Source organism: Cynocephalus volans, chromosome 12 (assembly GCF_027409185.1).
Source record: "Cynocephalus volans isolate mCynVol1 chromosome 12, mCynVol1.pri, whole genome shotgun sequence".
Taxonomy (NCBI): domain Eukaryota; kingdom Metazoa; phylum Chordata; class Mammalia; order Dermoptera; family Cynocephalidae; genus Cynocephalus; species Cynocephalus volans.
Genome location: NC_084471.1, coordinates 102598984 through 102613717, shown reverse-complemented (window position 1 = coordinate 102613717; position 14734 = coordinate 102598984). Strand labels below are relative to the sequence as shown.

Below are 14734 nucleotides of genomic sequence, written 5' to 3'. Positions count from 1 at the left end.
TCCGAAACCGCGGCGGGAGCGTCACCGCGCTCCAAGCGCCTCACTCTCCCGAGTGCACCACAGGCTTGGCCCGCTAGGAACTACTTTTAAATCCTTTCATTTTCTTTATGGCTTTCCTTTGAACTCTTTTCCAAGCTTTTCTCATCCCTATTAAGTACAATGTGAACTAGTCATGACTAGATGCTTGACCAATAATAAATAAACTGGTAAAATTAATTTGTAATTCCTATATTCTTAACTACTTTGTATCCAAATATTATTGTTATTTTAAAGTTTGGGAATTAAAAAGCTGTAAATTAAACAGAATTATAGTCTTCATATTATACTTAAATAAATGTACTACTGCAATTAAACACACTCTTAGAACACAGTAAATCCTCGATAATGACAGATTTTTGTAACAGTCATTTCTACATTTGGCAGTTTTCCTACTTCCAGCATATAGAAATAGAGATGGGAATATTAAAGAACAGCAAACTGCAGTAACATGTAAATATATTCTTCATCTAAAGGCGGCTGATAAAAGCTCACAAAAACAGAGATAAAGAAGAAGAGATAAAAAGTGGAAGGGAGTGCATTAAAAATGACAGAACTGAAATAAAGTTTGAATAACTCTCACAGCTTCCAAAAAGGAAAATCTGGGCTGGCCAGTTAGCTCAGTTGTTTAGAGCAAGGTGTTGATAACACCAAGGTCAAGGGTTCGGATCCCCATACTGGCCAACCACAAAAAAAAAAAAAAAAAAAAAAAGAAAGAAAGAAAAGAAAAAAAAGGAAAGACAAATCTAAGTTTAATCAGTCTTTAATTATCCTTACCTCTGATATTAAGACTGCATGAATGGCTTCAATTTCCGTTCTCATAAAATAAGGTAATTCTGTTACAAAAGAAATAGCATATACTGAATATGTGATCAACACATGAGGCATAAGCAAGCATTTTAAGGAAAATATATTTCACTGGGTTTAAACAGAATAGTAGGCAGATATGAGAGCAAATTCAGACGTATACCACTTGATTTTCATCACAACTTTCCATTGCCGTTAATGTTGTTCATTATCATACAAGTCATTATTTTGCCTCTGTCCTATACCTTAGGATGTCTACCTTTCCTCCCTTGAAGTGCTCATTAAGTTTTGAAAACTGACACTCTTTCTCTGTTGACTTACCCTGTAATTTTAGATGAAACTTATTCAACTGGGAGTTAAGGCCTTATTTCTAACTCCTGCTTCTAATATCAAATAATTAATGACCTGTAAACAAAAAATGAAAATACACTAAAAGAACGCTTATTTAAAGCAACATAGATATAACTTAATAAAAATAATAATGAGCTCAGTCTGGTTTTATACATTTGCATTTAAAAGTAGAGTCAGAGCCCAGTAGTGCCAAAATAGCACCATTGATGCTGTCAGAAAATTATCATCCAGTTATTTTTTTCTAGGTATTAGTGTTTTTTCATTACTCACAGCACTCTAATATTATAAAAATAACTTCTCTGAACTATAGTATAAGTCAAAAGAAAATACAAGCAGCATGCAATAAATTATATTGACCAAACACCCTTGTTTTAAAAATCACAGGTAGGGTTGCTTCTCTGGTTGTTTACACATTTTGTTTGAAACTCTGGCTGTCTAATTGCTACCCTGAAGAAAACAAAGTACAACCTAATCCGTTTGGAATGGTTGTTTTTAGAAGCAGCTGGAACTGTACAATGTGTCATCACAGTAAGTAAAAATATAACTGAATGTAAAAACAGCTATGTCTCACTAACAAATAATACACGCAAGACAGAAAGGGCAAGAGTTACCAAATGTTTTAATTATCAGTTATTTCTATTGTTACAAAAATAGAAGAAAACAAAAAAAGTGACGACTTATCATATACAATTCTAACTGTGACAAAATGAAGGTGGTCAAAATTCAGATCCGCCCCCAAAATGAGGGCAGAATAAGTGGTGGGTGTGAATGAACCAAAGAGAACTAAAGTCTACTCCACCTGGGAGCAGTTTGACTCTGAGATCTCCAGAGTAGCCCAAAGCACGAGAACCAGACTCCTCCCGCAGACCCCCGTGGTCATGCATCACAGAAAACCAACCGGGAAGAGTCTGAAGGAGGAGTGGTAATTAAAAGGGACGGGGTGGGACTCGTCTGCGACCTGTCCCCGTCTGCTGTCGGACGTTCCCAGGGTCCCAGGAAAGCCCTCCCTCCCCTGGCTCCAGCTCTTACTTTCCACGTCCTCCATGGCCTCCCTCAGCATGTTCTCTGTCCGATTTGAAGTCTGGCCAGTGACGGAAGCCAGGCCACCCCACACGCGACCCAGAGACTGGCCCACGCCGGCGCCGAGGCCCCCAAGCCAGGACGACATCGCTGCGGGTTTAGAGAACGACCCTGTCAGCTCCGAAGAAAGCGTCCAGCGCCGTCGGACAACCCCGCCAAATGTCCTGGAACGTAGGTCTTCGCGGGACTAGTCCAGATCCAAACGGTCGGAATTCCACGCACAACACGGGGTTCCCTGGCAACGCCGGCTTCCTTGGCAACGCCGGCTTCGCGGGGGGGCGGGGGGGCGGGGGGGGCTCCCCCCAAGGGCCGGGTTCTGCCTGGAAATGCTGAGGCCTGGCCCGGAACTTGGCCAGGGGCCCGCCTCTAGTGACACCGTCACCCACGCGGGGCCTCTACTCACTCCCACGACTTCCCACCATCCGGACTGGGTCGCTGCTTCCTCTGCTGTAGTGACATTCCCCAGTCCTGTGGGCCATTCCTGCCAACTGGACGCAGGCGGCCACGACACCCGCTCTGAAAGCGGCTGCGGAGCAGAGAGAGGCGCTGCGGTTGCATCATCCTTGTGTACATGAGCTACATTAGCAGAAAAAATAATCCCATGATCAATACATCAGATCCTATGTAGGGATGGCTGGTGTGCTCACTGGCTGAGCACGGTGCAGACGACACCAAGCCAAGGGTCACGATCCCCTTATCCGTCACACACAAAAAGGGGGGGGGGGTGGCGACCTCTTGGCTCACTCGGGAGAGTGTGGCTCGGTGTGCTGTGGACAGGGGTTCGGATCCTATGTAGGGACGGCCGGTGAGCTCACTGGCTGAGCAAGGTGCGGGCGACACCAAGCCAAGGGTCACGATCCCCTTACCCGTCACACACAAAAAAAGGGGGGGGGCGACCCCTTGGCTCACTGAGGAGAGTGTGGCTGGGTGCTCTGTGGACAGGGGTTCGGATCCTATGTAGGGACGGCCTGTGAGCTCGCTGGCTGAGCACGGTGTGGGCGACACCAAGCCAAGGGTTCCGATCCCGTTACCGGACACACACATACACACACACACACACACACACACACACACACACACACACAGTTCAGCCTTTGCTTAAGTTGTTGCAGCATACCCAGGGGAAAATACACAACAGGAATCTAATTATGTTTTGATAACACATAAAAGTGAAGGTAGAAGCTTAAGAGATTTAAGTCCCAACAGTCAGTAGGTAAAAATAAAATGTGATCTATTGTTCATATACGAGAGATAAGGACAGAAAGACTTGCACATCTCAGGTAGGTTTCTGAATGGCTAAATTTCAAGGATATAGAAGAATATATTCTTACTTTTTGGTGAAATGAGGAATCAAGTATTGAGGAATTTCTAAATGAATGATTTTCGATCTGTTTACCTAGTTAAATAAACTCTGCAACCTAATGTCCAAACAGTAAGACTTTCTCTTTAGACATATGTGGACCTAACTGACCACATTTGTCATTTGGCTAAGCATACTAATGATTTTACTTATTCACATTTCAATCGATGCTCATAAGTAAACCATTACCTTGTTTTATCACTCTGCAGGTGATATTATTGTACAACTAAATTTAAGATCTATCCTAGTTTTATTCAAATAATAATGATGGTAACAAATTGCAAAAACCAGTATATGTAAATTCAAGTTCATATGGGACACATACCAAAATACTTAAATCTAGAAGAAATAACAGTTAATATTCTGATTTTGTATATCAACAGCTATGCAAACAGACACACACACACACACACACACACACACACACACACACACACACATACTTAAATTGACATATATATATATATATTCACTATTATAATGTGTTTATTTAGCAAAATAAACTTGAAGAAATTTCCTATTAAAAACAAGAATATATCCAAATTTTGGATTTCCCATCTTCTTTGGTATTGAGATCAACATTCAGGATATAAAATATTTTATTTTAAAAAGTTTAGTCACTAGGTCTACAACAGTTTTCCATATAAGGAAAATACAATATTAAGTAACCTGTAATTGACTTATTGATCAACCCATGAATGCAAATACAAGCAACCAATTACATGTGGGAGAGAGCAGTATCATCAAAGAAATATTCATTCATAGACATATGTTTTCTACTGAACATGTCTTTTAAGTTTTTAATGATCTTCTGCCATCTTTTTTTACTAGGTAACCTGAATAGCCATCCAGATCCTGTAGTAACAGTTCCTGCTATTCACATAACTAAAGAACTACTTCTCCAAGGAAGCTGACATCATCATACCAGGACTTAGCAACACTCATTTTTCAGCATGCTCTTAAGAAAAATCATTACATTTAAAAAAAAAAAAAAAAAAAAAACAACCAGATTTTGTTTCTTCTAACACTAGTAGTATACAGACTACTAAATTAGCAAAGCCAAACACTTCGAGAAGCAGCATGGGACAACTGAGCTACTTTTATTCCTTTAATAATTTCTTTGCCTGCTCCAGTTCTGATTTCTCCAAGTCCCTGCTTTCTTGTGTGAAAATACCTTCTCTTAATTTGTTAAAATAAATCTGAAAAAAAAAATTCCAATAACAAACTGGGGCAATTAATCTTTTTTTTTTTTTTGCCTAGACCCTTATAATCACAAAATGATCAAGCAATTTATAGCTTTGGTGCTAGCACTGTGACTGGGAACAAGAAGAGTACAACCACAATAAAATACAGCTATCTATTAGAAGGACTGCATAAAGACATCTTTGGCCATGGAGGCTCTGGGCCCTCTGGAAATAAGTCAGTTGCATTGCCAACATGACAAAGAAAATAGCAATGTTCAGAATCAGGAACAGTCTGGTATACGAAGCAGACAGTGATGGGCTCTGCTTTGAGTAGCTGTCACCATCCGTACCTGTCCAGACTGGTCTTTCATCAACCCCTCATTTTTATGTTTCTCATATGTTACATCGGCAAAATCTAAAAGGTCTTTCATTTCTTCATCTTCATCTATGGGTAGTTCTTTCTGTGCTAAAATCTGAGCTTTTTGTCTAATCTTTTTCTCATTGACTTCAATCTGTGCAAAAATATCAGGAACAGCATCTACAAATTTATAGCATTTGCCTGCCCTTCGGTTTTTCTTTGATTTGCTTTGCTGCTGCTGCTTTTGCTGGGATATGGCAAAAATCCTATCAATGGCCTCCTCAGTCTGTCTCTTGTCTGAAAATCTTAGCAGGCGCTCAGCAGTCTTCCTAAAGCTAGCTGTGTTCTGGACTCGGGACAGGGTCTGCTTCTCCAGTAGTTGGAACACTGGCTTAAAACGCTGCAGGTTCTGTTCAACAATAGCAGCATAGTCCTTCACCTCAGGGACAAGGGTGCTCTTGATGGCTGAATTCCGGTCAAACAGAATTTTCTGACGATCTGCAATGACCTGTGCAAAGGCAGACTGTCCTGTGGTCTCACCTGTCCACAGGTAAGTTGCATAGGCATGTTCACTGGTGGCTATGAACACATCCAGTTGCTGAGAGTCTCCATGGATACTGAAGCTCTGAACATCTACAGATGGCCCTATGAAGAGGGAAACTGCCCTGGTGATGGGACTTCAAAGGTGCATGGTGACATTCACAGTTTGTCCCATTGTAGGGATAGCCCCGAGGGTATGTCACTGAGGCAAAGGTTGCTTTCTCACTGTAGCCAGTATCATCCATCCAGTACATTTTATAGAGACCATCTCGCTGCCTGATGAAAGCCCCATGGACCCCATCGACCATTGTCTCTTCAAAAGGTACATCCACATTGTGGAAGAAGCTTGCTGCTGTCTCCAGAGGGCTCTCCCCTCCCAGGTGTATTTGGTCTACAAGGAGAAGCAGCTGTGGATGCAGGAGGATCTGATTCCTCTGAACATTCTTCAGATTGAGCTGGGGGTTATAAGCTCCCACACCTTCTCCTCGGATGAAAACCACCCAATTTTTCTCCACTGCTGCAACCGCTCTCCCCTGAGAGCTTGCTGCCAGGTCTTGCTTGTATTTAGACCATTTTGATGAGCAATCTTCTGTGACCTGACCCTCCCAGGGAGAAAAGCAGCTCTTTGACACAGCTGGGGAAAACATCAAAACGTTGTTGAAGAAGGTGTACTTTGGCCCATAGAGAGCCTCAGTGATGAAAGGCACACCACTGGGAGCAAAAGTAAATGAGTTTTGATCAGGGTGTTCATGCCCTGCATTAAAAGTTCTCCACCCTTTGATCCAATCCTTGTATTTGTTTCTATGGACAATGTCATATATTGCACGTCCCCCAAGTTTTCCTGACTTGAAGGAAAGGAAAGATCTATTGATTTCTGCAGGTAGTGCACTTCCGTAAGTCGCAACACCCCAGTCTTCAAAATAATGCAATGTAGGGCTGCCAAAATCTGGAGGAGGAATGGATTTCAAGCTGGCATCATACCAGAGGAATTCCGTGCGTAGAGTACACCAGCGCTGCCCTTTGGATGGTGTTCCTGGACCGTCCACCACTCTGTTCCTTCTGATTTGGTCAGCCAGCCAGTTACCACTGCTGTTACGCATGACAAATTTATCCAGGAACACTCGTTGGCTTTCTGGACCATAAAACCAGTTGTAATTTGAGTCCTCAATAGCCACAGTCCTTTGAAACTCTGGCAGGATGGTTCTATACAGAAATGCAAAGTGTTGTTTAAGCCACGGATGGCCAAAGTGGTTGATGCCAAAGTGCCTCTGAATGAGAAACATCTACTGGAAGAGTGATCGAGTGGTGTAGCTGCCATGTGCAACTTCTTCATAGAGGGAGCCGTCCGTCACCTCCCGGAGCAAGACCAGAGATTTCTCCATGATGGTCAGAACCTGTTTGGTCCATAAGTAGGCTTCTTGAAGATACCCTTGATTCATCAGAACTAGGCTTCCTGTGAGCAAAGCCATGCAGCTGGTGGGCTGGTGATTGTGCAGGTATTGAAATCCCATCCTCTCCTGCATGAATTTCATACGTATATCCCGAGGCAGTGGCAATCACTTCAAGAAACTTCTCCTGTTGTGTCTTGCTCAGGTAGTTGTACAAGAAGTCACAAGCAGTGGCAAAACCAACCAGGGAGTGAGCAAGCGGGACCTCATCCCAAGGAGCGTCCTTCAGCAGCTAGGCCGCTGCCGTCCCTTCCATGTAGTCTCTGGCCGTGTCTCGGGCTCCAGTGCTCTCAGGATACAGCACACAGAACGTGGCCAAGGCACCCGGGTCGCTTCCGTAAGTGTCATTCCAGCGGGCGCTGTGATCCTTGGGCTCCCAAGGAGGCAGGCGCTCCACAGGGCTGGGCGGCGTGGTGTGCACGGCCTCGGTGCGCCGGGCGGCGACGTGCTCGTGACAGCCGGCCGCCCTGAGCTGCAGCTCCGCCACCTCCGCCCTGGAGAAGCCCAGCAGCGGGTGGCTGTCGTGGCTGGCACTGGTGAAGGGAGCCGTGACTTCCGGGTTCCCGTCGGTGAAGGAGGCTGACACCAAGCAAAGCGAATCTGTGAAGAACACACTGGGAGCCCCGGGCGCGAGTCCTCATCGTGGCATCCGATCTCCACATCTCCAAGGCAGCCAAACCGGCTTCGAAAGACCCGCTCCCCGCCGCGGCTCCGTCCTCTCCGGCGTCGCCTGCCAGCCTCGTCCCCGGCTCCACAGCCCCTTCCCGGCCGCCTCATTCCATGGCGCCTGGGCCCCCGGGATCTTAACTGGACGTGTAAGTTCAGGAATCAAGTCCACGCATCTCAGAGACGTTTGTTTTCTTCCCACGTTGATTTTAATGGAAAAGTCAGTTTAAAAGCTGACAACAAGCTCACGTGTGTGCTGCAGTCTGCGTTTCCACTTCTTCTCACCACTTCTCTCTGGTTTTCAGGAGATTGATCCTTTGGAACCAGGTGAGTCATACAAATGGGTCATGAATGCTGTGGAAACCAGTGAGGGTGAGTGATAAGACAGTTTAACAAAATTCGTTTAATTTTTCAGTAAACACTGAAGATATTGTGCCAAAAACAGTACCATAATAATTTTCATTTAACTTATGTCCAATATCATTGTCAGTGAAAAAATCAATTGTGTTTCTTGAAAAATACAATAAATGTGATCCTATTTGTCAAAAATATAATGTGGTTGATCTTGTGCCTTCTGGCCTTTTTTCTCCAACTTGGGCGCTTTTTTCAAACCGTTTTTGATCTACTGCCTGAGACTGGGCGATCCAACCCAAGACAAGCCACATATCTCGGGAATTCTATGTAAATTTAGAATCAAAGTTTGTCAACTTTCTATTCCAGACATTTTTAGTTTTTGCACATGAGAATGCTTATTAAAAAGTGACACTTGTCTGGAGTATTTTCTGAGAGTAAAGAAGACAATTTACAGAAACAAATCATGCTCTGTCTTACAAATAATACTTTTTGGATATCCATAAAAGTCAAATCCTAATCTATCCTTCTCTTGATTTTTGAAACAGTTTTGAGCAAGATCAGAGAAGAATGGACAGGGGGAAATTGCTCCTCAGTAACGGGTTTTTTCTCTTGGGAATTACAGATAACCCGAAAGTAAAAGTAACTCCGTTCTCTGTATTTCCAATTGTTTATCTCATTATTGTCCTGGCAAATTTTGGAATGATCATTTTAATTAGGATGGATTGGCAGCTTCACAGGCCAATGTATTTTTTCCTCAGCCACCTCTCTTTCTGTGATCTCTGCTATTCCACGGCAATTGGGCCCAAGATGCTGGTGGACCTGATGGCTGAAGACAAATCTATTTCTTTCATTGGCTGTGCTCTGCAATTTCTCATCTTCTGTATCTTTGCAGATTCTGAGTGTCTGCTGCTGGCAGTGATGGCCTTCGATCGGTACAAGACCATTAGCAACACTTTGCTACAGTCAATATGTCCAACAGAGTGTGTTTCTTACTCTCAGCTGCAGTTTATCTGGTAGGAATGACAGATGCCTTAATACATACGACCTTGGCATTCCACTTATGTTTCTGTGGATCTGATGAGATTAATCATTTCTTCTGTGACGTTCCTCCTCTCCTATTGCTATCTTGCTTAGACACGCAGGTCAATGAGCTGGTGATATTCACCATTTTGGGGTTCATTAAACTGAGTACCATTTCAGGAGTTCTTGTCTCCTATTTTTATATCATCTTTTCAGTCTTAAAGATCCACTCTGCTGATTGAAGGTTCAAAGCATTCTCCACCTGCCCCTCCCACTTAACTGCAGTTGCATTTTTCCAGGGAACTATGTTCTTCATGTATTTCTGGCCAAGTTTATTCTACTCTCTAGATCAGGACAAAATGATCTCATTGTTTTACACCCTTGTGATTCCCATGTTGAACCCTCTGATTTATAGCCTAAAGAACTAGGATGTGAAAGAAGCCCTGGGAAAGCTGAAAAATAAACTTTTTAAGTAAATAGGTATACACTGTAAATAAATATGCATTTATATACACACAGAAATGCACACTCATTGCTTTCTTCAAATTGTGTATTATAAAGTTGTCTTAAATACCTTAACTTAATATAACACACATTTTACTAATTCACAGCATGCTAAAATTTTGAAATTTCCTAAATAGGCTATACTTTATCATGTGCCTTCAACTTAAATAAAGTTCTCTCTAGTTTTGTAAAACTTTCTTGTCTCTGTATTAGTGTGCTTGACTTTCATTTGTATGCTCTTTATTTCATGAATTAATTTAATTATTCTGAGAGTTATCAAGTCTTTAGGATGTGCCTTTTACACTGTTGTGTGCTTTTCATTTTATGGTAATTCATTAGTTTCTATGCTAATGAATCTCATAATGTAGTGAAACTGGAAACATTAAACTTACAAATAATTCCTAATAAACTGTAAAATGCAATTAAGCCAAAAGGCAGCATACTCAAATACAAGGAAGATGTCTAAATCTATATTATAGAGGAGAAAAGATTCTTTGAAATGGGGACCTTTAGTTTCAGTTCTAAACAATGAGTAATATACAATGGGGGGTGGAGAGAAGAAAGAGGTATATATGGAGAAGCTGAGAAGTAGAAACTCAGGGGTGTGCTGGACAATGCTTTTCCAGAGAAGAGGAAGCTCGGGATGTAAAAATTGAAGCACAAAGGGAAAGGCCCCAGTAAAGTTCATCTTTGTGTTGAAATTCTCAGCTCAGTCACTTCCACTCTACTTTTCTTCCCTTCTTTCCCCTCCTCAGACCTGGTGAAAGGCCCCTATTTAAGATTCATGATTAATATTCACCTAAAGGTATTATTCTATTACTCTGCTTATTAAGCTATTGACTCCAAAATGAGACTGAGAGCATTCTTGTCTTAAGGATTGTGTATTTTATGCCTGCCATTCCAGCACTTGCCTAAGACACAAGGCTAAAACATAAATAATTAATAAAAATCAATATACACCATAAAATTTTTGAGTGTTTTTTAGATATCAAAGTATAATTAACTGAGGGCCAGATGTGTGCCTTGAATATATATTTTATAGCTTCTAAGAAGGTAAATAAAATGTTGTGAATGCTAAGATAATGTTGTAATCAATGTGCATGTCTACAAAGACATGCATAAGGATTACACAGGAAGTAAAGAACATTCATTTGGTTACTTTGTTTTTTAGGGTTTTTAGAGGGGTGGGTGGGTATTTATTTATTTATTTATTTTGGAGGCTGGCTAATATGGAGATCTGAACATTTGGCCTTGGTGCTATAACACCATGCTCTTACCAACCAAGCTAAACTGCCAGCCCTGTCCTGGGTACTTTCTTGATGTTTTCCTACATCATATGCCTCTGGCCAAGGGAGAAGTGAATTGACAAAATGTGGATATGGCCATATATTTGAAGGATCATACAAAACTCAATGACACTCAATAATTCATTACAATTATACAAACTAAAAGACAGGTATTCTAGCTGCCACTTTAAAATGTCCTTGTGTGAAAACATTTCAGAATGAAAGTAAAGCACAAGAGACTCCTCTGCTTTTCAAGGTGGCATTTGTGGGACACTGTGACAGATTATAGGAGAGCACAGTGAGGGGAAAAAACCCACGAGACATGCTTCTTTTACAAAACAGGTTTTAAGAGTTTCCACCTGTACCATATGTTCTCAATTTACACATGTTCTTGTTAATCTTTCTTAAAAGCAACAGCATAGATGAAAGCATTGCTTGAAAATTATTAAAGTTCAAACAAATTGGAGGGTTGGTGGATTGCTGCAAATTCAGAAAACATAAACATCTTTTCTCCCTTCCATATGAAATATGACAGTGATGTCATAGAAATTGATTTGATCTATTGGCCCATTTAATAAAGAGGAGGAAATTGTAATCCCAACAAAGATGCGATCTTAAGCTCAATAAAGGTATATCTACAAATGGGAGAAACCAAGTTGATTGATCGTAGGCCTCATTTCTCTGAATTTGTCTAGTTAAATGTTAAAAAGTCACTTACCAAGACAATTGTTAAGAAGATTCATGATTTAAATAGAAATTTGATGCAGATAGCCTGGAGTGGCCCTTCAATTTGATAATTCACAGAAACAGGGAAAACATATATCAAAATGCTTTGATCTATTGCAGTCTGTCCACTGGGATCCCCATCATTCTCCTCTGCTCTGTGTCTCTCTACATCATACCCTTCTCATACAGCTGCCAGGGACGGATGAAAAATAGTACGGCCCAAATATGCCATCACTCTGGACTGTGTGTATTGGGTTAGCACTCTAGGCAGCTTCTTTATCTTTAGCCCTTACCTTCAGCCTTAGAACTAAAGTGTCTAAATATGATCATGACATAATGATGGTAGATTTCAATAAAAATATAACACAGTGAACAGACAGATACATACTAGTGATGGGTTGTATAACTACATTTGTTAGGATAAATCTATAGTAGTTCTCAATGACCCAGAAAGTAGGAGGTTTTCTGTGAAAAAACAGTCAGCAACTTTTATCTTCCCTGAACCCTTCTTTCTAGAAACATACTGTGAGCTAGTCACCCAAAGCGATTCTAAATCTCTGTGGAATTTAACAAGTCACTTCTCCTCACTACATATCAGTCTCCTCATATGTAAAAAATGGACTTACACTAGATTATCTAAAAAGTCGTTACTAGGTGCCACATTAGGTATCTAAAAATTTATGACTCTAGTGTCATATAAACCTGTCCCCATTATTGGAGATATTTACAATAAAAACAAAAAAAGATAACAACAAAAGTGATGCATGTTACAGCTTTATGCAAGAGAACTGCAGTGCATGTCCAGACTAATTCCACCGGAAATGACAATGACAGTGATACCAGCTAGAGCATGTGCACTGTGAAAGACCAGATACTCTAAGCACAGCCCTTTTAACTGGCCTGCCATTCTGCATGCAGACTTTACCGTACATGTCAGAGAAGTGGCTATACAAATATTAATATCCAGGTAAATAAAAATTAATACCTCAGTACAGTACTGTGACTCAACTACAAATGACTCTAGTGAAAATAATTAATATTAATTTCAAGTGTTATGTGATTGTGGAACAATGACAGCTCTTATACATTGGCAGTAGAATTTGGATTTGGCACTCAACTTTGGAAAACTGTTTAGCTTTATCTACTATAGATGGACACACACACATACACACACATGTATATATAATATATAATTTATGACCTCCAAATATTCATTCATTGTTTTGTACCCAATAGAACCACATGAATATGTATACTTAAAGCTTGTACAGTGCATTATTTGGAGTTTAATAAATCACATATGGTATGTTTGTCTATTAGGATGCCACACAGCAATGAAAATAAATGAACTACTGCCACAAGAAACAGTATGAAGTAATCTCACTAAAAGGAGTAAAAGAATCTAAACACAAAAGAATACAAACTGAATGGACTGATGTCTACAAGGTTTTTAAAATCATGCAAAACTAACCCATTATATTGGTGGTCAATTTATGTTAGGGCTCACATACAGTCTCTAAGATGCTATTTATGCTATTTATGTTCTGCATAATGGTGTGAATCCTGGCTGCAGGAGTGTTTTCATTTCTAAAAATTCACTTCTGATATGTGTATATGTGCATGTGTGTATTTTAAAAGATTCTCAAAAGTAAAAATCTATCTATTATCTGATTGCAGGTGACTTCAGAACCTCATTATTACTTTGAAAGTATCCATCAGTTTCTTGTACACAATAAATTTTCAATCTATGCTTGTGCAATTAATAAAGCTCACAACTCTCATAGAACATTTTATTAAATAATCATCTTTTATGTTACAAAAAATCTGCTTCCTTGCTTATAGAGCAGAGATGTCAGCAATCCCCAGGCACTGTTTTGTTTTTGGTTCGTTTTGTTTTCGGCAACAGAGAGTCTAGTGAACCTGGTTTCTTTGTTACCAATACCATACACTGAACTTATTTGATAATAGTCCATGACTCAGGGCCAGGCAACTATTTTCTGAAGAAAAAGGCTTTATAGGCAGATATTTTTTCTATGAATATTATTACAAGTATCAGCGACACTAGGAAAGCCATTTTTTTTTCTTTTTTGTGACCGGTAAGGGGATCGCAACCCTTGGCTTGGTGTCGCCCTCACCGCGCTCAGCCAGTGATCGCACCGACCGTCCCTATGTAGGATCCGAACCCGTGGCAGGAGCGCTGCTGCGCTCCCAGCACCGCACTCTCCGAGTGAGCCACGGGGCCAGCCCAGAAAGCCATTTAGATGCAGATGTTTTCATTTTTGTTTTTTACTTACTTGGTTGTCCCTAACATCTTAAATTCTACCTTATGTCATTTTCCCACGATTAAAAAAAGTGATTCTTTATTAAAACACAAATCCCTTTGGAGGTCATTTAAATTGTCCAGTTTTCAGCAATATATGGCTAATCACATTCTGGTAGTAATGGTGAGTGGAAATTAGACTACATAATCTGTAGGGGCAGCCGTGTTTACAAAATTAAAATTCGGATCCTACCTCAACGCAATGTAACCTGAGGAAATTTGGCATTCCGTGGAGACAGGAAAGTACCTGAGGGACAAAAATGAGTTTGAAAAGGAATCAGAAAGTGCCCAAGGATGACTCCACCTCTTCAAAACACGCACCAGAGAAGTAGATAGTAGATTTTGCTCTTGGGAAAAATATTACTTTCTTAGTTCACCTGGTGGAAAATTAGTGGCAACTACTGAAGTGGTTTGAGATTTAGCTCAACAATATCTGTAACAGGAGTACAATTTGTATTTTTGTATTGAGATCACCCCCCACACACACACATACACAATGAAATATTAAAAAGCCTTAAAAATTGTCACTGAGGGGCCGGCCCCCTGGCTCACTCGGGACAGTGCGGCGCTGGGACTGCAGCGGCGCTCCCGCCGGGGGTTCGGATCCTACATAGGGATGGCCGGTGCACTCACTGGCTGAGCGCGGTGTGGGCAACACCAAGCCAATGGTTGCAATCCCCTTACCGGTTTTAAA

At 41.1% G+C, this 14734-nt stretch overlaps 2 pseudogenes; one reads left to right on the top strand and one right to left on the bottom strand.

Annotated features, from left to right (window-relative positions):
* Positions 1-4938: 4938 nt before the first annotated feature.
* Positions 4939-8495, bottom strand: LOC134391797 (dermatan-sulfate epimerase-like; annotated as a pseudogene).
* A 256-nt stretch (positions 8496-8751) lies between these two features.
* On the top strand, positions 8752-9680 carry LOC134361095 (olfactory receptor 5W2-like; annotated as a pseudogene).
* The last annotated feature ends 5054 nt before the right edge of the window (positions 9681-14734 follow it).